Raw genomic sequence first — 25,423 nt, forward strand, 5'->3', positions numbered from 1 at the left:
TGGCCCCCCCCTCAAAATGGCGGCGGTCGTTGGGCGCCATGGGAGCTGTAGTTTTTGCCGTGCCTCGGCCCGGCCGCGCTCCGTGGCGGCGCTGCTCCCCCAGCACAGCCACCGCGCCGAGCCCCTGAGGGCTGCGTGTGGCCGGGACCCGGTGGGCAGGGTCCTCCGTGCCTCCCCCTGCCGTGTGCTCCCAGGAGCGGGTTGCCTGCAGTGGCCATGGGGCAGTGTTGAGCCATGGGGTGGCTGCGTTGAGGTGCCTGGGCCCAATCTGCCCCTGCTGCCCTGCAGGGAGCGGTGGCTGCTGCCCCTGAAACTGGTGGTGGAGCTGCTGGTTGGCACTGGAGGCTGCCCTGCAGCGTGTGCGACCCTCTGTGGGCTCTCGTGGGTCACGTCGTGGCAGCTTTAACCCACAGGAATAAGGGCGCCAATGTGGCAGGGAGTGTTGTCAGGAACCTGGTTTCCCCAGCATGAGACCTGCCTATCGCACGGCAGCCATCCCGGTGTCTGTTTCTCCCCAAATGCAGGAACTTTGACTGCATTACTTGGAGTAAAACAGGGCCATCTACTGAAAAAATAACCAATGCCTAGAGAAGAGCTGTGTGTGTTTATGATACTTCCTCCGAACCTCTTAGCTTTACTCATTTACAGCTCAGGAGTCTCATGAGGGTTATGCAGCTGGTGCGTACCTAGCAGACCTCAGCCAGCCTGAGGGGTTTTTGGAACTTCCCTGGACACCTGAATTCATCAAACACTTCATCCAGACTGTAAGTAAGAGGCTCCTTCTCCTGTTATAACTTCAGGGGTGGATGGGGAGGGGGAAGCAGTCTCAGATGAAGAGAGTGGAGGTGGATTTTACCACAGAGGATGTCTGGAGATGGTGGTTTTATCAGCTGTCTTCACTAACACTCATCAGTAGCTCTAGGCTTGTTCTGGCCAAAGAGTAACAGTTGCTGCCTTTGCGCACGGTAGGAAGCCAAATAGAGCTGCAGGGAAGTACCCAAGAGGAAGGAAAAATAGAAGCCCATGCGGTTGCCTCTGCTTTATTCAATTTGATTGTTTAGAGTTAAGACATGGTTGTTACTGTGTAGGAATAATAGTTGAGATTGGTTTGTGTAAACTTTTCTGCAGCTTTGGGAAAGTGGACTAGAAGAAAAAAGGGAAACAATAGGACTGAGTGCCATCAGTGTACCATGTAGGACCCGCTCTATTCAGAATGGTTTCTAAGAATGCAGTCTTCAGAACTACCTCCTGCTTAATGTTTCGGTCAGCTCAGTCGTATTTATCCAGCCTTCAGGAGACAGGCTCATTAATCCACTGCTGGATATAATAACCATGCTGATAAGCAGCCAAATTAATATAGGTTATAGTGCTTTGGGCTAAGCAGACGCTATCCTAACATGAATCCAGACCATTTGATTGATCTTTCTTCCCAGGTTGAATGTGGGAAGGCCTGTCCCATCTTCATTGTCTCTCTGTATCAAACTGTGAATGCTAAACCTTCATCTTTCCTGGTCCAGATTTATTTTGGTGTTCTTCGATGCCAGGAGGAGGTGCTGTGGCCCCTCATTAAGAGGAAGGAGTTACATTTACATAAAGCTGATATCTATAATGTGAAGGCTGAGTGATTAGCCACACAAGCCACCAACTGGGAATGAAGGCTTTTTTTTTTGTGAGACTGAAATGGTTATGTAGGTAACTGTAGGTTTGGGTGGAGAAGTAGCTACCAGAAAGCAGACCCAAGAGAAAAAGCATGTGCTGAGGAAGAACATTGAAGGTTCCCCCTGGACTGATGATTTCTGGAGATTAGAAGTTCTGCTGAATCTGCAAGAGCTGATAAACATGGGCACCAAGCATTGCCTAAATCTGTGCAAGGCCAGTAGATGCTATTATCAACAGATAGTTGCATGACTAGAGGACAGGGGTTCCTATTTGCAGGCTAAGACTAGTGGCTTGTATGTGCATCCATTGAAGTAAATGACTTTGAGGGACTTTCTGAACAGCTGCATGGACACCTGTGGGTCACCACAACCCCTGAGTGTACAGCTGGTGTTGTCCTCCAAGAGTTGCTCCAGCTGGGTGATTGTATGAGTGAAGTATAAGGGAGTAAGTGCATGTTGTATTATCTGCTATCGGTAGTAATAGCTTCGTAGAGTGAAAAACTTGAGTATTTCTGGCTATCTCATCCCAAACTTGTGTTGCATAGCCAAAGAGTTTTTGATCAAAAGAGGAAATTATTTCTTTGTTTTCTGCTAGGGTCCCTCTGTTTTCCTTTCTGCACAGGACTTACTTTTTCCCTCTACTGGCCCTTCTACAGCTACAGGAGTTGTAGATCCCAAACTGGAGGCTAGCCTTAAGACTTGCCCAAAAGTATGAACCTTCAGTAAGTAACACGATATAAAAATTGCCAAAATACGTGTATTTGCCTCTGATGGTCTTTCTCACTCTTAGCCATTTCTACAAAAACTAATCCAGCCGTTATTTCTAGCATCATTTTCTGTCTCCCTCAAGTTCCAGACCAGAATTTCCTGCTTCTTCCCCGGCTCACTGATGGAGACATCAGCGTGCTGTTCCAACACTTTTTCTGGTTGTTTCTCACAGCTCCCTGCTAGTCTGTTACACAGCCAGTAGGACTGTTGTAGTTTGCTCTGTAGCAAAGGTTATTTCGGGTGCTTTCTCTGAGGCAAAGAGTAGGAGTGGTAGTCAGCATAAATGTTTAATAGGCCCTGAGAGCTAAGACTTTAAGATGAAGCTCCTTTTGAAGCTACATTTACAGTCTCTGCTCTCCCAGGCTTTGTATAATGAAAGCACCCCAGGCTACTGTGGTGTGGTTTTGGCATGTGCTGCAGTTTCCCCCAAGCGCGTTGGATGGTTGTAGGCTTCAGAACCCCTTGACTCTCACTTCAAACACACCTTTTGCCTCACCTTCTCTACCTTCTTAATTTCCTGCAAATCCAGAGCTCTGTGAAGGAGCATCTGGCTCTGATCTTTGATACCTTCCCTCAATCACAGTCCCTCCCTCATTTTTTTTCCCTGCCAAATCAAGCACAAACACCCACAAATTTACTTTCATCGTGTTCCATGTGCCTGGAGTGGAAAATCACTTGGCTGTAAGTCTGGTGTCCTTGCTTTACATATTCAACATAGGTTAGAAGAAGGGTGCTTGGGAAAGAGTTTGGTTCTCTAAGCTGGCTATAAGACTGAGCTCAGGAAAGCACTCTTTCTTCATCTTGAGTTTCTCTCAAAGCTATAGTCTGGCTTTTCTACTTGCTACTCCCTGTGTGTGCAGGGCTGTTGGTGGAGGATTTTCTCTCTTAATTCATCATTTTGTGCTAAGTGGAAGTCCTAGGTTTTCTGAACTCCTTGAAAAACGATTTTTTTTTTATCAGTCCTATTCCACTTGCTGTCAAAGTGCTTTTGAGGTGGCAGAGCATTACCTGCTTCCAAAGCACATTAGTTGAGACAAATTCCATCACTACCACCTCTTCTGACTCTGAGAGTGTGAGCTTTTGAATCTACCTTCCCCTCTCCTCCTGTGTCGTCAAGGTGGTTTGCTCTAAGAGGATCTTTGAGCCCCAGCATCTGGGCTGGGTACCTGTACAAGACTTTCTGTAGCTGCCTGGACCTGGCTGTGCTACGCACTAGTTTGTGCTGTGCCATACTCACTAATTTGCTGTGAGCAAGTTTTGTTTAGTGCAAGGGCTCAGAGCAGGATGATGATGAGTGAAGGCTGGCCATCCTACCTGCATTGAAGGTCTCCAGAAGTATGGAGAACTAAAGGAGGTTTATGTGCAGATTGTAAAGGTGGTGCTAGTTAAAGGGAAAATCTCCAGGTGTTATAAATGAAGCTTCCAGCAGATGTGAAGTAGCTAAGGTATGGTTCTTCCTATAGCTTTTACCCATGACCATCAGTGGGGCTAGTCAGGCACAAATGTTATGTGGGCTCAGTGGAGGGAGGGATTAAGCTCTTCAGGCTGCTGAGGTGCAGAATTTGTGATTGGCATTACTGGGGCCTCTGGGGCTGAGCTCAGCCGTTCCCATAAGAAGCCACATGGCTTCTAGAGAGTTAAGACTGCTTCCTGTTGGAGAGCTGCTCGTGAAGCTTATTTTCCCCTTGGCTCTGAGCTGTGTCCTGTAACACTCCACCCTGTGGCTGGTAGGGTTCAGGAAATCTGGTCACATCTGCAGTACCTGGCTTGGGGATGTTTGCTACTGAATATTCAATTATTTTAAGCGAAGGAGGCTAATTATGGAAGCTTTAGAGCAACTGGAGCATACTGCATGAGAAATGTAGTACCGGAGTGAGACCCAGTAAAGGCTGGGCTCTTAAACTAGGATTCAGAAGTTCTGCAGGGGCTGCAGAGCTACTGAGCTGGATGGGGCAAAACAAGCGCAGGAGAACCCAGAGTTCAGTCTTGGTGAAGCCCTGTCTAAATCTGCCAGCAAAGAGAGTCATTAACTCAGCCCTCAGCTAGCCCAAGGGCCTGTGAAGAGAGGCCAGGCTTTAGGAATGGAAATGATGGAGGATCCAAGAAAAAGCGAGGCATCAGCAGCTCAAGCCTGGGGTCAATCTAAGGGCTTGTGTATGCGCTGGGAGCAATAAACCAGCTACATCTCTTGCTTGAGAGAAGATGCAAGAGCTGCAGTGGTTTCACCCCTTGAATTTGGATGTGCCAGGGGGTGCCTGTGACAGTGATGACAGTATTATAAAGAATTTCTCACAATGGCAACAGATTACAGCAGCCCCCAAAAGGAAGGGAGACACCTGGTTAGTGCGAACTGTATGTGTAAGTGCACTTATAAATGTGGGGTCAGGCATATATTGGAGCCTTTTTATTTGTACCCCTAAAAAGGTAACAAGGAAATCCACCTTACTTTGAGTAGAAAGAATTTAGGACTTTATTATTATTATTTATTTTGCTCAAGGGATGGATGAGGGATTAAATCATCCCTGAATGAACAGCAGACTGGAAAAGGTACGGGTGTGTAATGGCAGGGCATGGGGGGAGATGTGGTAGATTCAGAAGGTATCGGGTCCTTCCCCTCATCAAAAGGATGCATTCAATATTGAACCCATTTGCCTTTGCATTGCATGGCACCGACACAAACTAAAATCGACTATATTCCTATAGAAAAGGCCTTGGCGTTAGGCCATGGCTGTAAAGACTTTTTAAGATCTGTTTGAGAGGCCATGTTAACTAAAGCTGATCATAAATCACTTTTTGCCATTGCCAGTGGGGATCTGGCAAACACCTTCCTGCAAACAGAACGTCTCTTTCTTTAGCTAGAGTTGTATAACTTGCAAATTGAATGCGAACCTGAGAAAGATTTAGTAGTTGCAGGCGTACTCTCTAGTGCCTTTGACAAAAATGCTGTGGAACAAAGTCCCAGGCTAGATTATGTATATGTCAATTGGGGAAAACAAAACAAAAAAACCCAGCCCTGTCGGTTCTCAAATGAAATGCAGACTTTTATTGCCAGTGGTTTGCTGAGGACGAGACACTGCAGGATGTAATTAAGGTTCTGCTAGAAAATGATTTGCACAGCTTATTCTGTCCCTGTTTCAGTTTAAAACGATTTAGATACCACTTCTTTGAGGCATGAAGAAAACTGATCCCGCTGCAGGAAAATAGTTTAAAGGCACAGAAAGCCATTTAGAGCCTGAAGGCAACGCGAGCCATCTCTGCCTCCCTCCGTGGTCAGAAATACAGGTGAGGGTGGATGGAGGAGCGTATGCTGGTGGAAGACTCTCATCCTCCAGAAGGAAGGTGAATTGTCTCATGTCAGCTCGATGTGAAAGTCCTCCCCAGCCGTTTTCATATCGCTGGGAAGCCTTTCTTGGAAGGCACTATAAGGGAGCAGGACTCTTGTATCTGCTAACAGTGGATTTTATAGATGTGTGGGTGTGCAATTAAATTAAATATGTATATGTATCAGTGGACCACAGTTCAGTACAAGCTGAGGTTTATGGCAGCTGGTCCCAGTGCCTTTACATACCATGCTGGTCGAAAACCATGTCAAAAAAAAAAACAAAACAAAACAACAACAACAACAACAACAAAAAAAAAAAAAAAAAAAAAAAAAAACACCAGAAAGGGGGCAGTGTCCATCTATCTGTTGCACTCCCATCGCTACTCAGTTGCAATGGGTTGTCACGCCTGTGTTAGCAGAAACTGATCTCATCTGTGTGGGTTTGCTGAGATGAGTAAACAGAAAGTCGAGCGAAAAACTTCATGGGGTTTTGTAGCTTGGGACTGCCGGTGTTTCACGGATGGTTTGTGTGACAGCGAGAGGCAGCAATTACAGACAAGGTGTGCTCTGTGGAGGCCTCGTGCTCATGTGAGGAGGTTGTTGCAGACGGCGTGTGCTGTGGAGAAATAGATTCTCATTTCCCAAACCCCAGAGGGCAGTGGGAGGGTGTAAATTGCTGCCTTTCATGGTGGTGGTCTCGGGTGATAAATGCATCAGGGTAGGGTGGCTGTAGTCCTGAGAGGCAAACAACTTGAAACAGTGGGCTTTCTGCTAACTGGCCGTGCTGTGGGATTTCCAGAGGACGCAGGAGGTGGCTCTGGACATCTGGGACAGGGCTGTTTGAGGGAGTAGGCAGCTTGTATGTACTTGGCATTGCCCATTAGGTGAGCGCAGCTGAATGCGAGTTCGAGCCCAGGGAGCTGCAATATTCAGAAGCTCTCCCAGGAGGTGCCATTGTGCAGACCAGCACTGATAGCTCGAGATCAGACAGTGATTAATGCGAAGCTCTTCAGGGTTCTGGCTCCGAGTAAATCCTTAACAGCGTGGACTGTGGGACCTCTTGCCTGCTGGCTCACCGACAGCAAGCGGCGTGTTCCTGCTCAGGGCGGTGTGTTCAGAGGGCTGCCCTTCCTCCTCAGGCCCCAGCACTTGTCGCTCCCACTCCTTTCCTTCCTGCAAACCGTTGTCGCTGGAGAATTCCTAGATGGTTGTGACTCTGGAGATGTTAATTCATTCACGTTGTTAAATCATTGAAGCATTGAACTGTAATTGACTAGCTTTGTTTCAACTGCTTTTTTTTTTTTTTTTTTTTTTTGCAGCTCTGCAAAAAATAGTGCATTTCTCTATCTTAACGTTGCTTGGATGTAATAGAATTTCCTTCTGCTAATAAAATGAGGCATTAAGTTTCTAATTTAGGGCTGGGATAAAATGAGTTGTGCTGTGATTTCTAATCATGGGAGAACTCTTCTAATGTGCACACATTCAGTGTTTGTCTTATAAAAACGGTTCCTTAACAATGCCCATTGCAGCTAATTTGTAACTACATAGTGTAAACATTGATTTCCGAAGTTTTTTTAATAGATCCCCGTGCTACTTAATTATCACTAACTGACCCTTGTTTTCTAATGGTGATTAGTTTAGTTTCCTCAAACTTTGTAAGAGATGAGTCTCAAATGGCAGTAGGATGGACAACTTATTTTATATCTAACAGGATAGGAAGGTCTCCGAGGTGTTACTGTGTCTTCCCAGGGGTAGGATCTCCTGTTCACAGCGATGCCCCTTGTAGTTGGACATCTAGAACGTTCTGTCTGGTTCATACAAAGCTGGGTTTAAGTCAGGGAGAAGCAAATTGGAGTCAGAATTTCTTTGGGATTTAAAAAAAATCCGTCATCTCACTGAGCCCTTTGCTTGTGGTAGGCTTCTTTTGGGTCTGGCACACCTTTTTGTCTGTGAACCAGCTGGGTTCTTCAGTACCCACGTCTACATGAGTAGAGGGGAAAGCAACCTGCTTTCTGAGAACAACTTGCTGTGAGGAAACTCTAGGCTGACTTAATGCAATGGGACTGCATTAACGGGATTAAACAGTTATCAGAGAGGAATTTCTCTTCTAGAGATCAAGTCTTCCACTGCAGCTTTGCATCCCGTTACGCTATTCAAATGGTTGTAAAATCAGAGCATCACATCTTATGATGTTCTTTTAAAACAGATGGTTAGAGAGCAGTTCAGGGACTTGACCAGCTTGGATGAGCTGCCACCAAGAGAAAGGGAGGTGGGTTTAGAAAAAGTTGTATCTGCATGTGGAAAAATAAAATGTGAGATGTGGAAGGGAGACGGGGAAAGGATATGGATTTTTAGAAGGTCATCAAACACCAGAGATCCCAGAAGCTTTTAAGGCTGTTTGCAGACCATGAGCTTTATTTGTTATTATTTTTGTTCTGCTGTAGATTAATCACCAGGTTGTAGTGGGCAATAAGCTATACTTTAAATGCATGTCATCAGAGTACCCCTACACTGCCTGTGCTACAAAAATAATAGTTGTACTTCACCTGTCAGGAAAACCCTACGGTTTATAATGGGTAGAAATGGCCAGCTCTCGAAAATCTGAGGAACAAGAAAGATACGCATCCAGAAGAGATGTGAAGCAGTTGGCACAGAGTTCGCCAGATGGCCTGGGCTCCTCTGCAGAAGCTGGGACGGCATCTTGTAACAGGACCAGGCGGGATCTCCTTGGGCTGGGAATCCAGGCCCTTGGACGATGTGCTGCGAGCAGCTGTGTTGTGCAGGGTAGCCACAAGACTATAAAAGCACTCGTCTCATTCTGTCCTCCCACAAGATGAATCCCGAGCCTGGTGGCATTGTTGGTTGCTGAAGTATTTTGAGACTGGGGAAGTTGGAAGCGTGAGGGAAAAGTGCTAATTAAAGTAAAAGGCTTAAAACAGGAAAGTTACAAACTGAGCTTGAGTATATTTAGGGGGAAAATTTGAGAGAGGCTTTTAATGATCAGAGATTCTGGAAGAGACTTTCAAAAGCAATAGTTGTTGGTTATCTTCTTACCTCCTATCATCACAGCTTCAAGGGATGTGGAGATGGTCTGTCAGTGATGGTAGGACATGGTTTGGATGCCCACCATTCCAAACAAGCCGTGAAACTTCTCGTCAAATACAGTGTCACTGAAAGCTCAGAAAATAGGGCTGAAGGATCCACTGGGATGCCTTCTTGTCCATCCTGCTCTCCAATAGCATGGTTAGCTGTATCTGTCATTCCTGACCAACATTTGCCCTGTTCTTGAAGACCTGTGGTGGTAGTAGAGGCTACACAGTAAGCACATCCTGTATACCAGCGCTGGCATTATAGCTCCTGCGTAGCTAGTCCTACCCCAAATACATTTGAATAGCTGACTTTTCCTAAGCAACTGTAGAATTTCGCTTGTCTTTTTTTTTTTTTTTGAATAACATTTTTTTCCAGAATTTCTCAGATAATCAAAGATGTTTTGAATACTAATTCCGTTTTCCAGCATATTTGCAGCCCCTCCCAGCAAGGTGCCATCTAAAAGGTTAATAAGCTCAGTCTCTGTTCCTTCATTCTTGTCGTTAATGAAAAAATTCAATAATATAAATTCTGGGAGAGCTCTCTACAAAAATCTAGCTTGTTGCACCTCTCCAGCCTGATAGAGAGCTAGCATTAACTACCAGTTGGTTATGAAATTTTCCCCTTCCCCAACTAACTTGATCAAGAACAATTTGCTTTCAGAGTTTGAAATGTTCCAAGTTTAAAGTTTGTTATGAAGAAAAGTATCCAAAGACTTGGGGAAGCATAGAGTAGTCCTAACAGCAAAACATGCTCCTAGATTGTAGAAGATCAGCGTTCTAGCTGTAAAATCCATAACCATTGGGAGGAAGATGACTTGCTCAAGAAAATTCTTTATTTTTGTCACCCTGCTGGAAAGAAAACGACCAAGCAAAGACACCTTCTGGCCTTGAAGCTGGAGTTTTACAAAAATAGTCTTGGTAGGTTGTTGAAAAAACCCTGTTAATTCCTGCCTTTTGGAACTCTACAGAAAGCTTGGCAATTCTGTAAAGGTTTTGTTTCAAAAAAAAAAACAACAAACCTCTCATGATTATTCCTTTTTCCTCTGGAGTCGTGCAGTGATCTCATACTGATGGTATGGTGATCTTGTAGCTAAGCGCTTCTCAGACATACTTCTAAAGCTGCTTAGACCGTCAAATGGCCAAGAGGAGTACTTGAAGTTTTCAAGGTAATGATGCCTTGTACCTTCAAGATTTAAGCCAGCCTCTGACTCTTCGGTATCAGGAAGAGCTGTCTGCAGAAGGCAGATTATTCAAATGGTTGTGCTGCCATTCAAAGAACTACAGCTGGCTGGAAAACAGGCCAACAGGAATTAACAGGAGTGAAGTTCAACAAAGCTTGAAACACCAAGCTCTGTCCCTGGGCAGGAATAACCCTGAGCCACTAGTATGGGTAGGGTGCCAGGAGGCTGGAAAACAGCTTAGCAGAGAAGGATCTGAAGGTCTTTTTGGACACCGTGTTAAACGTGAGCTGGCATCACACACCCATAGAATGATTTGGGTTGGAAGGGACCTTGAAGATCACCTAGTGCCTATTTTTCTGGCAGCAAAGAAGGCCAACAGCTCCTGGGCTGCGTTAGGAAGAGCATCACCAGCAGATCAAAGGAGGTGATTTTTCCTATCCAGTCAGTGCTGTTGAGACATCTGGAGTGGTGTGTCTAGCTCTGGGCTCTGCAGTACAAGGCAGACATGAGTGTACTGGAAAGAGTCCACCAAAGGGCCACAAAGATGGTTAAGAAGTTGAAGTGCTTATACAAGGAAAGGCTGAGAGAGCTGGAACTGTGTGGCCTGGAGAAAAGGAGGCTTGGGGATCTCATGAATGCGTGTAAATACCTCATGAAGGGAGTAAAGACAGGCAGACACTTCCATGTGGCATGCAGTGAAAGGGTGAAAGGCAACAGGAGACTCCATCCAAACATAAGGAAACACTTTTTATACTGTGTGTGTTGAACACTGGAACAGGGATGGAGCCTCCATCCACAAAAATTCAAAATCTGTCTGGGTACAGCCCTGTGAGACCTGCTTTAAGTTGACACTTCTTTGGGCAGGGTTGGACTACACAATTTGGAGTGGTCACTTCCCACCTCAATGGTTTTGTGATTCTTGGGAAAATTCTTACATGTTCTTCTGATGCATCCACGCGTGGCACTATTAGAAGCAGGGCACTGACTTGATTCCCAATTTATACAAGGTACAGAGGAAGAATTTGTTTTGATGTAAGTGAATGAGAGGAAGGTGTCTGTTCCCCGTGTCCCTGTCACTTAGCAGAGGCACCTCTACATGTGCCAGCTGACAACAAATTAGCATTTTACGCACAACTGACTCTGGAAAGCCAAAGGCAAGTGGTAAAGAAAGCCCCGTGTGCTCTAAGTGTAGACCTATGTGTACAGGTCTAGATACATCATTAAGAATGCTCTCGCTCAGATATGGACTTTATCCTGTCTATGCTATTATTGTTAATGTTTTCCTATTATCATCATTATCTCTTTTTAATTACAGGCATAGATGGAAATGTAAATCATCTCTACTCTGACCTAATGAAGGAGCAATTGCATTTTCTTTCCTGTACTGGGAGAGGATACAGATGAAGCAGACTCCCCAAGCCACGGGCCTGAGCACAAGGTAAGCCATTTGTTTCAAATGATCTGTTTGAAGAACAGTGGACAGGGAGCCGGTGAGCTGCGGCCAGCAAGGGCAGAGGGAAAAGGTTGGGAGCGTGGTCTTGGCAGAGAAAAGAGGGCTTGCTCCAAAGGCAGACTCAGATGTCTGTACTGGGAAACCGCCTGTCTGTGTTCCCACAGTGTGTAGTGAAACAGGACTTAAACTGAAGACTGTGTCAAGAAACACTTTGCTGATACTGATTTTCTTCTCCACATGGAAATAAGCTGGCGGAGTCTCAACAGCTAGACAATGAGCAAACAGCATATTAGATCTTTCTGTAGAGTTATATTAATAGCATGTATTTTTCTCAGCTTCTCAGGTAGACCTTTTCCTATTCAACGTCCTTTTTTCTAAGTTGTAGAATCTTTGTACATACTGCAGAGATGTTTGGCAATATAACATGTCCTATAGGCCCCTGTTACATAGTTAAATGCTGCTTTCTGAAGGCATCTATAGGGTCCTGAGGAAAAAAAAAATAACTCTGTAGCATATGAGTAGGTCAGAGAACATTACCTATTGCTCAAGCATAGGATTCCTCTTCCAGTACATGATCTGGAGCTCTGGTCGTGCTCAGACTTCAGATTGTTTTGTGACAGAGCTGCTTGAGTTGCTATAGAACAAATAGCATGTACAAGGATAGCAAAGGTAAGGCAAACAATGTAAGTGATGCTTTTTTTTTTTTGCATACATGAAGTGTAATCAGTGTTTCTGTAATGCTCCTCTATATCCCGAAGCATTGGTGGTCCAGTCTTTCTACACCAATGACCAATAATTTTTGGACTGATTTTGAAGGCTGGCCAGTTATTTGGTTGTAATAGATGCTGTGTGAGGGAGAGAGGCAGAAGATGGCACTATGTTACTGCATCTGGATCCCATATAAAGTCACCGAGTGACCTGTGGTCAGCAGCGGGCACGTGTAACCAGGTGGTTTGAACTGCAAGGTTCTGTCACGGTGCTGGTATCAGCAAGTTCTGACCGGGGTGGTGTCAGTCTCAAGTGCCACGGCTTGTGGAGATTAACTGGTTGGTCACAAGGGCTTTTGCAACAGAATCCAAGATGCTGTGGCAGGTTGTCTGGCCCCGTGGCACCCAGACAACATGGCATACTCTCTGCTGGAGTTAGCTCCTGAGCTCTCTGCAACCCAGCACTGCCATCCTCGCAGGACCTCTGTGGTAAAACAAAATGGCCTGCAGGTCTGGGGTGAGGCTTCTGGAGCTGCTTCTGTCATCCCAGATCTGAGACTCCAGGAAGAAGGAAGAAAGTCTCCCGAGAACAGTGTTTCTCATTAGTACTAGTTTCAGGCAAACAGTTTTCAGATGAGCTGTGTCCTTCAGCAAGGCGCTATCGTAAATGTGCTCCTTCGGGGACCATGGGCCTCGTCCCTTAGTCCCTCCTGCCTTGACAGGCGAGGCCTGTATATTTACAGGTTTATCTAGAGAGTGGTATCATATCCATGTGGAGTAGCATGCACTGAAACTTTAAAATGTGCCAGACTCCCTGCCTTTTTTCTTCAAGCCTTAGGGTGTTTCTAATTTGCTCTTCACTGCACCCTCCTTGAACGGAGGAGTATTGTGTTGCTTAAGAGGCAGCCTTGGGCGAGATGTGGTATATGATTTCTCACCAGCTCTGGGGTTAAGTGCCAGCATCAGGGTACTTTGCTTTCCACTCCTCTCCTGTCTTGCTTTTGCTCTTCAGAAGCAGGAAGAAAACGCTGCCCCTGTTGTTAACCCACATCCGTTCAGGACAATTGGGGCTTTTGCCTCTGTCTCCAGGAGAAGTGGAAGCAAACCCTGCTGCTGGAGTGTCTTCATCTGCAGCCCCGCTGAGGTGCCCCTCCTGCTGCTGAAGTGTAAATCCCCAGTAGCTCTTTTAACCAGCCTTCTCATACTACTTGAAAAATAACTTTCTGTTGTCATTAACGCTGATCTATAGCCGCATTAATGTGTGAAATCACTGGGTGTGAAAATAGTGTACTAACCGCTACTTAATGTAATATTACCACAGTAATGTCTCTAAAAATATCTTGTCCACTTGATTGCTTTCATTGTGAACTAGAGATAATGTACCACTTACAGCTGATGATTAAAATTCATAAAGCTTTGGTTCTTAATTACAGCAACTTGCAATCAAAGTGAAATGTCAGATCCTGAATGTTGTTTATCTGTATACAAATTCACAAAAACAAGAAAATATAGGGACCGTCTACACAACAAAGCTGAGCTGCTTTGGTTTAAGGTTAAGTAAAATAAATACTCATGTGGGTATTTATTGAGACAGGTTGGTGAGCGTGAGATCTTTAACATGGTAGAGCTTGTCTCTTGTGAAGCGTACGTCTTTGGAATATTCAAATGGTGAAGTAAGGGAAGAAATTTGGAAAACATTGATACAGATGGAAATGCAGACTTGATAGAAAAATGTTGTGGATGGATGGAAGTGACTAATTTATGTGCTAGGAATGGAAATTTTGCAATCCAGGCTCAAGGTTAAACTGAAGAGGCATCCAAAGATGGAGGTATCTGAAATTGCAGAGGTGGATTCCCACTGCCTTGGGGAACTACCGTGGGCACTGGCAGGAGAGGGTAGAATCCTTGCCTTAAACGTAAACCGTAATCACATGCTTGGTCACGAGTTACATGGTAGAACAAAATTACATTCTTCTAGGTGCCCTTAGCTGTACGTTTCCAGAGCTGTTGTATTTCAGATTTTTTTTTCAACTTAATGCTAAGCTCTGAGGGTTTACAGTGCTCTGGGATGTGTCTTACCCTAGATTTACTAACATACTCTCAGCCCTAACTCCTTGTTAACACAGCTTTCTCCCCCCCTTTCCTTTTTTTTTTTTGTTCTGGTATGTAAGAATGTAAGATACATGCATAACTAAGTGTGGAAACTACAGTTCTATTCCATTTATAGTCCTACTGGCTTTCTTTATTTGTCATATCTACCCTGTGCCAGTCTTTAAAAATCCAAACCCGAGGGAGCCAATTTCTCATAACATCAGTGAAACAAAATAACATCAGAACAATAGGATCCCTTCCTTACTAAATCTGAGTAGTTCCATTTATTTCTTCTGATTAAATGTCACTTTGAACGAGATCTGGCCCATAGTTTGGAAACTTCTTTTGAGAAGTGCTTTTTTTGTTTTCCACAGGGTGTTCCCAGTGTCTGCAAACTGATTGTTTTTTCTTGTCCTTTTTGCCAGTAGATTAAACAAATAATTATAGCATAAATGGGAATTCAGATCTTGACAATGGTATTCACTTTCCTAGGCTTTTCATGCCACCTGCCCTTCCATGTTACTCCTCTTGGTGTTTTCCTCATCAGTGTCACTGAAAGATGACTGAAGGTGCTCTGTTTTAGAGCTGATCCACTACACCAAGCGTTATTCCCCTGGCAGTTTGTCTCGTAGATGTTTGCTATTTGTCTACCTCTGTTCCATCTGCACTGGTGAACTTTTTCGAAACAGGAAAACCATTTCCTCCGCTGGATGCATCATGCAACTCTGTCTCACCGAGTTATCCTGGCATGGAGTCTGCCCTGCTGGCTGTCAAGGCTTATGCTGATTTTGTAGCTCTCTGCTGGTGTTTATGCTACTTATGCATCACGAACAACAGGATGGCTAGTTTGCAGTGGAAACAATTCCTGTGGCTGGTTGGTGTGGTGAATTCCTTGGTATGTACTCTCCTCATGTGCTCAGACCTTACCTATGCTTAGTACCTGATCCCTGTTTCAGCATACAGGGTGTATGTGGTACAGTACAGGCCATAGAGGAAGATTCTGGCACTAAAAAATTCCATCACATTCTTGCCCCAACATCCCAACCAGAAAACTAGTAGGAAATTTGGTGCAAATGTCCTGTTCATCTTTGTGTTCCAGGTAAGTTGGTCCCTCGCATCTTAAGCAATGTTTCTGCAATATATTGCTTCCTGCAAAATCTGTAAGAACCATTCTTCTCAGAGTCAAATGAATTAAGTTTTATGCGAAGTAGCTTGCAGCTGTCTTGCTGCGTTTGTGCCTGCTAGCCTGCTTCCAGAACATGAACATCTTTGTTTACAGGTAACTCAAGGTATCCCTCCCCTCCACGCAGTGTGCGCTGTGGACATATCCCTCTCCGCTTACTTCCCGGTCCCTCTCTAGGGGCTGTTTGCAATCTTTGAGAGGTTTAAGTGTTTCTCTTGGGAGTGTGCAGTTGTGGTGAGAGTGTGAAGAGATGCGTTTAGCTAAGTTGTGTCTACATTGAGCGCGGAGCTACAGATAAATGCCCACATTTTCCCGGTGCAGTTGCAGCAGGCAACTGTGGTGCAGAGAGAAGCAACTGGGAGCTGCCTGGCTTGGGAGAGACATCCGGGATTTTCTGAGCAGCGTGAGCTCACTGAGGAACGTGTCCTCAGAGGCAACGTCTGACAGCTATCCCACTCGCATGAGGCGCCACATGTCGAGGAATTTAGTGTGAGTACAGCGGGCCAGGTTTGCATTTTGCCTGTTGCCTCTTCACACTTCCAGAATGCTGCAAAAAGGCCCAAGTGTAAAAGGGAAGGCAGCCCCTTGCAGTCGTGCTTTGTGCCACTGGAAATCCTGCAGGCTCTTGCTGCCATATGCTGCAGGTTGTTTGGGGAGGGAAGGCGCTCTCGTGCCTCTCCCGTTAGCCTTTTATTCTGCGTAACGGGTTCGGGGTTGGCGATGACAGCTCTGCACCTAGGGGTAAGATGGTTCGTTCAGATTGGGCACCTGTTGTTCCCTCGTCCTCTCGGGCTGAGGATACAGCTCCTTTGAATGCTGTATTTATTACCTACTCCCTGAGCAAGAAATCAGACTGCAAAGGAGGCGAGGAGGTACAACATGTAAAAAACATGTCCTCCCACTCTCCCTCTTCCGCAGGATAGGCTATGTTTGACTTCACACTTGAGGAAGCAGCTGAGAAATCCTTCAGATGTTTAAACATTTCAAACAGTTTGGATGTGTAAATGTCCTAGATTTTTAAAAATTTCTGCAGAAGTGCTTGAGTTACAAAGTGGACCATAAAATGTTTGTGGAAGTGTTCCTACCCTTCTGTTACCCTGTTATTCATTCCGGTGTTACTGGGGGAGGTGCAATTTTAGGGCAACAGGGAGGGAGATGGGTGTTTCAAAGCCAATTTCTTATCCTTAGAAAGGACATAGTACACTTGCTGTTTTCAGTTTCCCTTGTTTCGGAGAGAATACTTAATTTCTGTGAAAATTTGCCATCTCTGTTTAATCACATTTACGTTTCGAGTGATGCTTTCTGTCTGAGGGCTGTGTTTCTGGTGACCCTGTGCTGAGGCTTGGGCTAATCGAAGGTCACTGGTAAATCCGAAAGGGAGAGTTTCCAATGCTGGTAAAATCATGATTTAGTAATCCAGAATGCATAATGCTGCTTCTCGGTGATTCTCAGCTTCAGTTTCACATTCAGCAGCGTGGATGCGAGTGATTTTTCCTTCTCTGCGTAGTAAATATGGTGTTTGTGAGAGGTCCTGCTCTGACAGCCCTGGAAAATGAGCCCTGTGTAAGCCCTCGGCGGAGAGGCAAAAGATGCAAGCTACAGGCTGTTCTTCTCATCCGGTTTCAATGATGGAAGAGGAAATAGAGTTTATACAAAACCTAGCCCAACCCCCAGAAACATCTTGCTTTGTTTATGTTCCGAGCTGTTTGGAAGAGCTATTCAGGCATTTCTCCATCTGACTGACTTTACATCTATTCCTTGATCTCATCGAGAAATCTGGCTTTTAGCTCCTGCTCGCGACGCTCCGATTTTTTTTCTCTCTCTCTCTCTCTCTCTGCTCTCCTGTGTTTGAAAGATCCATGTATAACATGATTATGCAACCATGCAAATGGACACAGCTCTCTCCATTTGCTGCGAACCGCCCTTCAGGTCTCCCTTTATGAAAATAAAATTGCCAGTGAGAGAGAGACGCCGTAGAGTGTAGCAGGAAGGGAGTTTCATGTGGCTGGGCTCGGGCGTCTGAAGGCGACATTAGGGATGGGAGCAGACGATTTGCAGCAAACCAGCGCGCCAGTCTCTATCCACAGGAACCAGCATCAGTTAATAGGCTCAGACAGTTCAACTCCGAATCCTTTCCCCCTAGGAAATTGCAGATACTCGCCTTCCTGGCTGCTTCCCCAGCTGGAGGTCTTTCCTCCCACCCCAGAGCCACAGGGAAATCAGCAGAGCAGCTCTCCCAGAAGGGCAATTTGCACCCTCCCGCTGTGAACACGCCGCCCTTTCTCTGCTTTGCACCCAGGCGGGAAGGCCCTGGGATGCAGTGAGCTTCTGCGCCTGGGTTTGGCATGAGCACTCCCAGCCCTGGGCCCAGGGTGATTTTTTGCCCTGTGGGGATGGACCTGCCTCTCAAATTGCTCGCGTTGCCTGGAGGAGGAGTGAGGAAGTCCCTCGTGGACAGGAGATCATTTTGGGGGCTGGCTTTGCCCAAACTAATCTTCCTGCTTTATCACAGGGATACTATGTCTTACGCTAATGTGCTATAAACCTGCTGAGTTGGGGGGTGATGGTGGAATATAACTGTTAGCCATGGTTTTGCTTCTCTTCTCTTTGATCTAGTTTCTCCTACCTTCAGGTTTCAGGAAAAAAAAAATGGTGTGAAGCTCGCACTGCTTGCCTGATGGTTCAGGGTGCCGTGGCCACCTCTCCTCCTCCCTGTGAGGGAAGATGCCCCTCTCCGCTGTGGTAAGAGCCAGACCTTTGGTTCTTGTGGCCTTTCCCATCGCAGTGCCCTGGTCCCTTATCCCAGGGGATGCTCCCATGGGTTGTCCTCGTCTTACCCCCGCCGAGAGCGGAGTTGTGGTGCGGGTGATGTCCACAACCCCATGTCTGCCTTACACGGGCACCCCTTCTTCGCTCTCCGGTGGCGGTGCCGCATTGCTGCCTGCCCGGGGCCAGGGCTGTGGCACCTCTCCTCCTCCAGCAGAGCTCCCTTTCCATGTCCCTCTCCTCCGGGTCCCGTCCTCCCGGCGGGGCGCCCCACAGCAGGGCCGGGGCCGCCAGGGGGCAGGCGCGGCTCGGCCCCGCTCTCAGCCCGGGGGTGCCCGGCCCGGGGCTTGTGCCCACGGCTGGGGGTGACCAGGGGCTGGAGGAGGGCGCCTGGCTTTTTTCCCTTCCTAATTTCTTCATTTTGCTTTTCGGAGGGGGGACGTTGTTGCATCCCCTCCTCCCCGGGTGCCCCCGAGGCTCGCCTTTCGCCTGCGCCCCCCGCTCGCTGCCCTCCCCACTCCCCCTGTCAGATCCATGTAGCCCGGCGTGTTTCTCTGTTTCTCTCCCCGCCACGCAGCCCTCCCTCTGTGCAGCTCTCTCCATGAAATGGAGCTGAACAATTGCACCGGAGCAGCTCTTTCTGTTCCTGCCATATGTCCGTGCGCCGAGGCACCATTTCTCTTGTGGTGTTTTTGAACGCGGTCGTGCTGGAGACGCCAGGGCGATAACAAAACTGGGGATTTCTGCCTCTGCCTTTCTGGATTGTGATGAGATTTAAAGGAGAACGTGAATGAGACGTGATGGATGGTTGTACTGATATTCTGAGCTGATTGAATTCAGAGTTATCTCAGATGCCCAGCCCTGCTACTGACGGGAGGACCTCTCAGGAGGAGCAGAGAGCACGCCCTGAATGTTACCCATCATCTGAGCACCACGGCGACATACCAAGTCACTGAAGTGGTATCAGCCTCCTTTCCCCCTTTCCCCTCACCCCCCTTTCCCTTTCTTTTGGAAACAAATATGGTTCTTCAATCAAAGCACCTCTAATAACGCCCAATTCCTCAAACATGAACAGTTGCTGCCTGCCAGAGCAGCTAAAAAGACAGTGGCCGTGATCAGTGTAAGCTGCCCTGTTCAGCTAAATATGGTGTTAACCGAGGCTGCCTCTGCAGCACGGGACTCGGCTCTGCCCCCCTGAAATCCCTGTTGGAGTGCCCGGTAGGTCCGTCCCCCCTCCCGCACGGGGATGCGCAGCCCTGCGCCCTCCTCATAAAAAGCAGCTTTGAGGCTGGGAGCTGTGCTGCCCTGTAATTAATGTGCGCTTAGCCTCAAACGCTCAGTGACAACAACTTAAATGTCAACATTCCTAGTTAATCCCTTGCTAACAAAATATGCCTGGAAAGAGAAGGCTCTGCATAATCTCCAGCGAACAAGATCTTATTTTAGCAGTGCGAGTACTTGGGAGATTTCCCCTGCCTGACCAATGAAACCGAAAGATTGGCTTTGTTAATCAGGGCTGTAAATGATGCGTTTGATCCCCTTAGCGAAGCAACCCGCTGCCTGTGGCGTAGCATGCAAACTCTCCTCTCCGTCCAAGCCCTCCTCCGGAGCAGCAGTAGGCTGGTCTTCCTGGGTGTTGGCTGCGTGACAAGGGAAGTGATTTCTATCCTCTGATGTTTTGCTGCTCTCCTCTCTGTTCAGCAAGATGTCCCCAGATTCTTCCCAAGTTACGTTTTCCAGCCAAAACAGCTAGCAGCGTTAAAAGGAGAATCGTGTGGGGAAATTGTTTTCAGCATCTTCCCAGGCGTATGGGAGCAGGGACCTTGGACGTGTTTGGATTTCTTTCTTTATCTGGCTGTGCCAGCCTGGTGTTTATCCTGAGGACTCCAGGCAGCCCGTGGGTGGTGTTTGTGTCGTCTCCCTGCAGCTGTTTCGAGCACTCAGGTGGAAGGCTGAGCAGCTGAGGTGAGGAGATGAAGGCCCTCACTGCCCGAAGCAGCCTGATGTTTTCAGTGCCCTGGCTCTTGGCTGGCAGGACACCTGCATGTCCAAGGCCCAAGGTCCCCAAGCTCAGGGCAGCAGCAGCCCCCCAGCAGGTGCAAACACAGGGCTGCTCTGCTGGGCCTCTGAGCCCTGCTGGAATGGAAGCAACGAGGGCCTTCTTCAGCTCAAGTAACACGGGATGATGTGACTTGTGGGGTAGGATGGGCTCCTAATTACTGGGGAATGACTCTAAGGTGCTTGAATCCAAACAACTGCTAGAGCTGTCTTTGTGTAGCCCTGAGCCACCCTCTTATCATCTTGCTGTGCCAAAACAAGTGCAGTATATGCAGGCTCTGGAGATAATTGGGCATTTTTTAAGCATCCATTCTTTCGCAGAGCCATCTTTCCCTGCCCTTGCTCTGTTCCTGACTCTCTTCCCATTTACTGCGACTGTTTGCTATTTTTGCTCTCGACAAAGGGCTGTGGGCTTAGAGGCTGCTCTTGTAGCTGTGGATGTAAAATGCCTGCTGCGTGGTGCTTGTAATGGAAGAACCGTTCCTGGAAATTAACTAATTCTCAGACCTAACTAATTAACTTTGCAGCCGCACGGAGCGGTGGAGGAGTGTCAGGCTGGTTTTATTGCTGGGAGAGGGAGAAGGGAGGTGGGCAGACCTGTGCTGGCATCCCAGCTCTTCCTCTGGCCCCTGTGACCATAAGTCAAGTCGTGTCACATCCCTGCTTCTCTTCCCTGTGTCCTTACTCTTTTCTTTAGTCGAGTTCTCAGGGCAGGAACTGCTTCTTGTTATGCCTATTTAGTGTCTTGTACGGGGAGACCTTGACCTTGGCGGGGGCACTGATAGTTACCGTTACACAAACAGATAATAGAAGGATAAAATTTTAGAGCCAGGTAGCTACAGATGTTAGTTTGTTCCATTCTGGATTTTTTCCTTTATCTCCATTTCCAGAACGGATTTGTAGCAGGGAACTTGCTTCCCCCGTAGCAGCGCCACATCTCTGCTTTTCTCCTCACCCCAGTCCTCCCTGAAGCCAGTGAAAAGATTCCTGCTGAAATACCCTGGAAATGGACCGGGCTCTTCCAAGGCAAGAAGCACAGCTTTGACATCAGGACTGTCGGTGTTTAGAGTACAGAGGGAGCCAGGCAAGGCCGCCCATGCCGTTTCAAGGCTAGATGTTTGATAGGAAAGGCTTCCTGCGGCACGTGTTCCCATGGAGGCCCGGTGTGTCCACGCTGACCGCTCTGCTTTGTGCGGGCTTGTTTTCCTCCTCCCCTGCTTGCAGCTGGGGCTCCCGAGGGAGCTCTGCTGGGCACCTGTGCCCCACGGCTGCTGGCAGCGCGTGGAAGGGTTGAGCCTGCTCCCCAGAGGCCTGTGGGGAGGCTGCCTGGAGCTCCCCCGGCCCTTGGGAGGGCTGCTGCTTCCTTGCTGCTACCGAGCAGTGCCTGCAGCTTGTCCTCGCTGGGATGCCAATTAGCACTGGGGCTTGCTGAGCAAACATGACCCGGCTGCCTTCCTGAGTCCCAGGGCTGGCTGTGAGTGCTCCAGTGGGGAAGGGGCAGCCAGAAAACGCACAGCAGGAAAACTCGGTTTCGCTGAGTCCCAGTGGATGGAGGTGGTGACAGCTGGTGCTGTTTGGGATCAGGGATCATGCCTCCTGGTGTCACGGCTGCACGTGCTCCCAGCTGACATGAGCGTTGCTGGGCCCATATCCAGTGCGTGCAGAGGCAGTCAGGCTGGGGACCTAGAAGGAGAAGGGGAAGCAGAATAGTTGCTGGGTGAGGAGGAAATATATTCAGCTCCTTTACTGAGGCTTGCCTTCCTGCAGGACTGCTAGGCTGTGAGTGCTGAATGCGAGTTCTGGCCACCAGGGACAACGGCGTGGGAGCTTTTCTGACAGTTGATGGAAACTTGAGGAGAAGGCTCGGAGTCAGTCAGCGCTCAGGGAAGGGACACACCACAGTGACTGCCAGGCTGGGAGCGTGTCAGTGTGTGTGCTGAGGCATGCCCCGCTCTGGGACAGGTGGCAAAGTGTACCTGAGACCATTTCAGGGTGAACCCTCTGGATTCTTCCCTCAGAAACAAAACTCCCGATGGCACTCATTCCTCCTCCTGCTCCCTCTGCGTATTGGAGGCATCTTGGCACTGTGACACAGGATGAATGGATGTGCCAGTGAAGATCTCAGCTTCTATACCCATGCAACGCCATGAAGCCCTGCAGAACCCCTAGCTCAGGTCTTGATCCCGTGGGATTCATACTTACTTTTTGAAGCTGTGCACAAAGTAGTAAGGATAAGGCTCGCTGCATAAGTCATGCTGCCTGATTGAGGAAGCAGGACTAGGACCTAAAATGACTCATGTCCCACCAGCCCTGCTATGTCTGTGTGCTCTGGTGCAGAGTTGGCAGCAGCAGAGCTAACTGCCACATAGGTGTCAGCGTCACTGGGGTAGCAAACCCTGCAGGGCCATGCAGACAGGTTCCTCAGGGCACCAGCTGACCTGCCATCTGGGCAACGTGCAGCTTTGATAAGGACTGTCTTAGTGTGTGAACCCTGCCGTGCTTCCTGAGGATCGCTCCAGTATTGCCGTGGTCGGTGAGTGAGGGGAACCTGCAGAGAATCTGAAGACAAGCGGAGGTAACTGCAGCGTTGAGAATCCTGTCTTTGTAGCTTCATCCTGCAAGACAAAGCAGAGCAAGTGGTCAGAGGTAAACTGCGAGGGCAGAGCCAAAGCGGAAGCAATGTTGGAATTAGCCTGGCAAACCACTGCTTGTGGTTCAAGACCGAGGAGCTGCCCTTGTACCTTCAAGTTCTGCTAGGCTACCAAGGCAGGTGGTGATGGCAGCCTCACCTACACGGCTCGTACAGGACCAGCTCACGATGAATTTGGAACACGTAAACTAGAGCAGAGAGCCAGTACCGTGGCACAGCTTTTTCTGCCACAAAAGTAATGATTTATTTCTTTATTATTGATAAAAAGAGGGTAGATTTAGGTCAGGTACAGGGAAGAAATTCTTCACTCAGAGGGTGGTGAGGCCCTGGCACAGGCTGCCCAGAGAAGCTGTGGATGCCCCATCCCTGGAGGTGCTCAAGGCCAGGCTGGATGGGGCTTTGGGCAGCCTGGGCTGGTGGGAGGTGTCCCTGCCCATGGCAGGGGGGTGGAACTGGGGGGGCTTTAAGGCCCCTTCCAGCCCAACCCATTCTGTGATTGCTGGAGCTGCTTTTGCAAGGAGTGGTGCGGGCAGTGGTGCTGGTGCCCCGCTGCGAGTGCTGGCTGCTCCCTGGGAAAGGCGGCTGCTGTCCCGGCCGAGGACTGCCAGCTCCAGCCCCTGCCCCAGGGAGGAGAGCTGTGTGTGCAGCTGCAGCCTTGGGCAAGGGATGTTAATAGGAAACAGAAACAGTTCAAGCCCAATGTGGTGGGGGAAACGCTAACAATGTTACGAGCTGGGAGCTTGTAACAGTCTTGCTAGTGAAATAACTGCTAGTGAAATTGCTTTGAGGTTTTTTTTCTCGTCTTGGTTTGGACACAGAAGTTCTCCAGCTTGTTCTACTGGGGCCAACAATACTCTTCAGTGTCAACAGGGTCTGGGGCGAGCCAACATTTTTTCTGCTAAGCACTACCAGGGAAGGGGAAGCAGCAGCACGTTGCATCCCCTTCCCACGCGGCACGGCAGCAGTGGCACTCACCAGGAGCAGCTCCTGCCTGCCTCCCTGCTCAGCGGGTAGGCAGAGGGTGCGAGGGTGTCCCGGGCAGGGCAGCAGTGGCACTCGGGGGTGTGCCGTCCCCCTTTCCCAGCAGAAATCCCCAGAACAAGCACACTGTTAAATGGCATCATTTGGGGAGGGAAGCGGGGAGGGCTCGAACAAGTCTCTTTTCCCCTGGGAGGTGGCAGAGCACATTCCGGATAATTATTTCACACTGCTTGGGAGCCGTACATAGTTTGGTTTCTCTTTGGTAGCCTTAATTGTGTCTTAAGGTGCCTAGAGCCTTATATTGGCATCTTTATTTATTTAAATACAAATGAAGGCATTAAATCAATTGTTCCTTTTTCTTTGCTCCCTCTTATCGTTGTTTCTATCAAGTGCTCTTAACTGTACCAGGCTTCTGCTTTTTCAGCTGAATCAGGTACACCAAGCAAGAGTCCCACGCCGAATTTCCTGCAGACTAAGGAAGGCTGCACTGAGGGAGCACACCTAGAAAACCTTGCTGTTCTTCTCCTCTTGCTATTTCACTTGTATTTTGGGGCATTTCCTAATGTTTGCTGAGTGAGGCTTCCTTCTGTGGCCCCCTGCACACCTAACCCTCCTGCAGTGCAAACAGAAAGAAAAGGCTGTGCTCTATCACATCAGTTGAGACCAGGAAAGGCAGTGTAGCTGAAGGGATAAGGAGACTTTTGTCTGAGTGTGCCCAATCTGTGACTTGGTTGGCCCCTCTCTTATTTTAACCTCTAGGTCCTGAAGTTAAAAGTGGAGCCTGGGATCCCTGAGTTTTATCATTTTTCTGTAGCAGATACTTTGCCATTTGGTTACAAACTATGAGTCGAGGCCCTCTCTCCTCGCCAAGCTCCATAAAAGATAATTACTCCTGGAGTTCAAGTGGTGGCATGTCTTGCAAGAGATCTGGAAGCCTAGTATGCAACCTCTCAGATAGACATTGTAATCGTGCCTGTGATTACCCTCCTCCTTTTTTGTTCCCAGCAATTTAAGACGTTCACGCATTGAAAACTTGCTGGAAAAAATAAAATGTCTTTCAAAAATGTGCTCATTGAGACCACACTACCTGTATTCTGGTTGCGGGTCATTAGTTAAGCGTGTGGACTGGTGAAATCATGGGTGTGGGGTCCTGAACACGGAGAAGTCTGCTTACAGCGTGATGGTAGCTCGATGAGGTGTGGCTGTATGTCTGCACCACACAGAGGTCGGAACAAGGGACACTTCTCGTCGGGGAATAATGTTTCCCTTGTTTAGAGCCCATACGTTTTCTTTTAAACATTGATTCTGCTTTGTCTCTGGTGATATCTCCCGCAGATAGATGTTGGCCTCTGTGCTTGGCCTAAATTCTATTGTACTTACCTCATTACTCCCCTAATGACGAGCTGACAAATGCTCTTGCTTGATTTACTGGCGATGTTACAGGTGTTTGGAACACTTGTCAGTGCTGTGCTACTACATGCCTAATTTTTCAAATGGCGAGGTGTGCTAGCTTCTC

General features: G+C 47.9%; 1 protein-coding gene across 1 annotated transcript in view; it reads left to right on the top strand.

Annotated features, from left to right (window-relative positions):
- Positions 1-109: 109 nt before the first annotated feature.
- BCL9 (BCL9 transcription coactivator) overlaps positions 110-25,423 on the top strand; it is an 82,417-nt gene continuing 57,103 nt past the window's right edge. The window contains exons 1-2 of the mRNA XM_038184617.2: positions 110-764; positions 11,334-11,456. The gene's annotated coding sequence lies outside the window, so the exon portion shown is untranslated. The remainder of the gene's footprint in view (positions 765-11,333; positions 11,457-25,423) is intronic.

Source organism: Anas platyrhynchos, chromosome 1 (assembly GCF_047663525.1).
Source record: "Anas platyrhynchos isolate ZD024472 breed Pekin duck chromosome 1, IASCAAS_PekinDuck_T2T, whole genome shotgun sequence".
Lineage (NCBI taxonomy): Eukaryota > Metazoa > Chordata > Aves > Anseriformes > Anatidae > Anas > Anas platyrhynchos.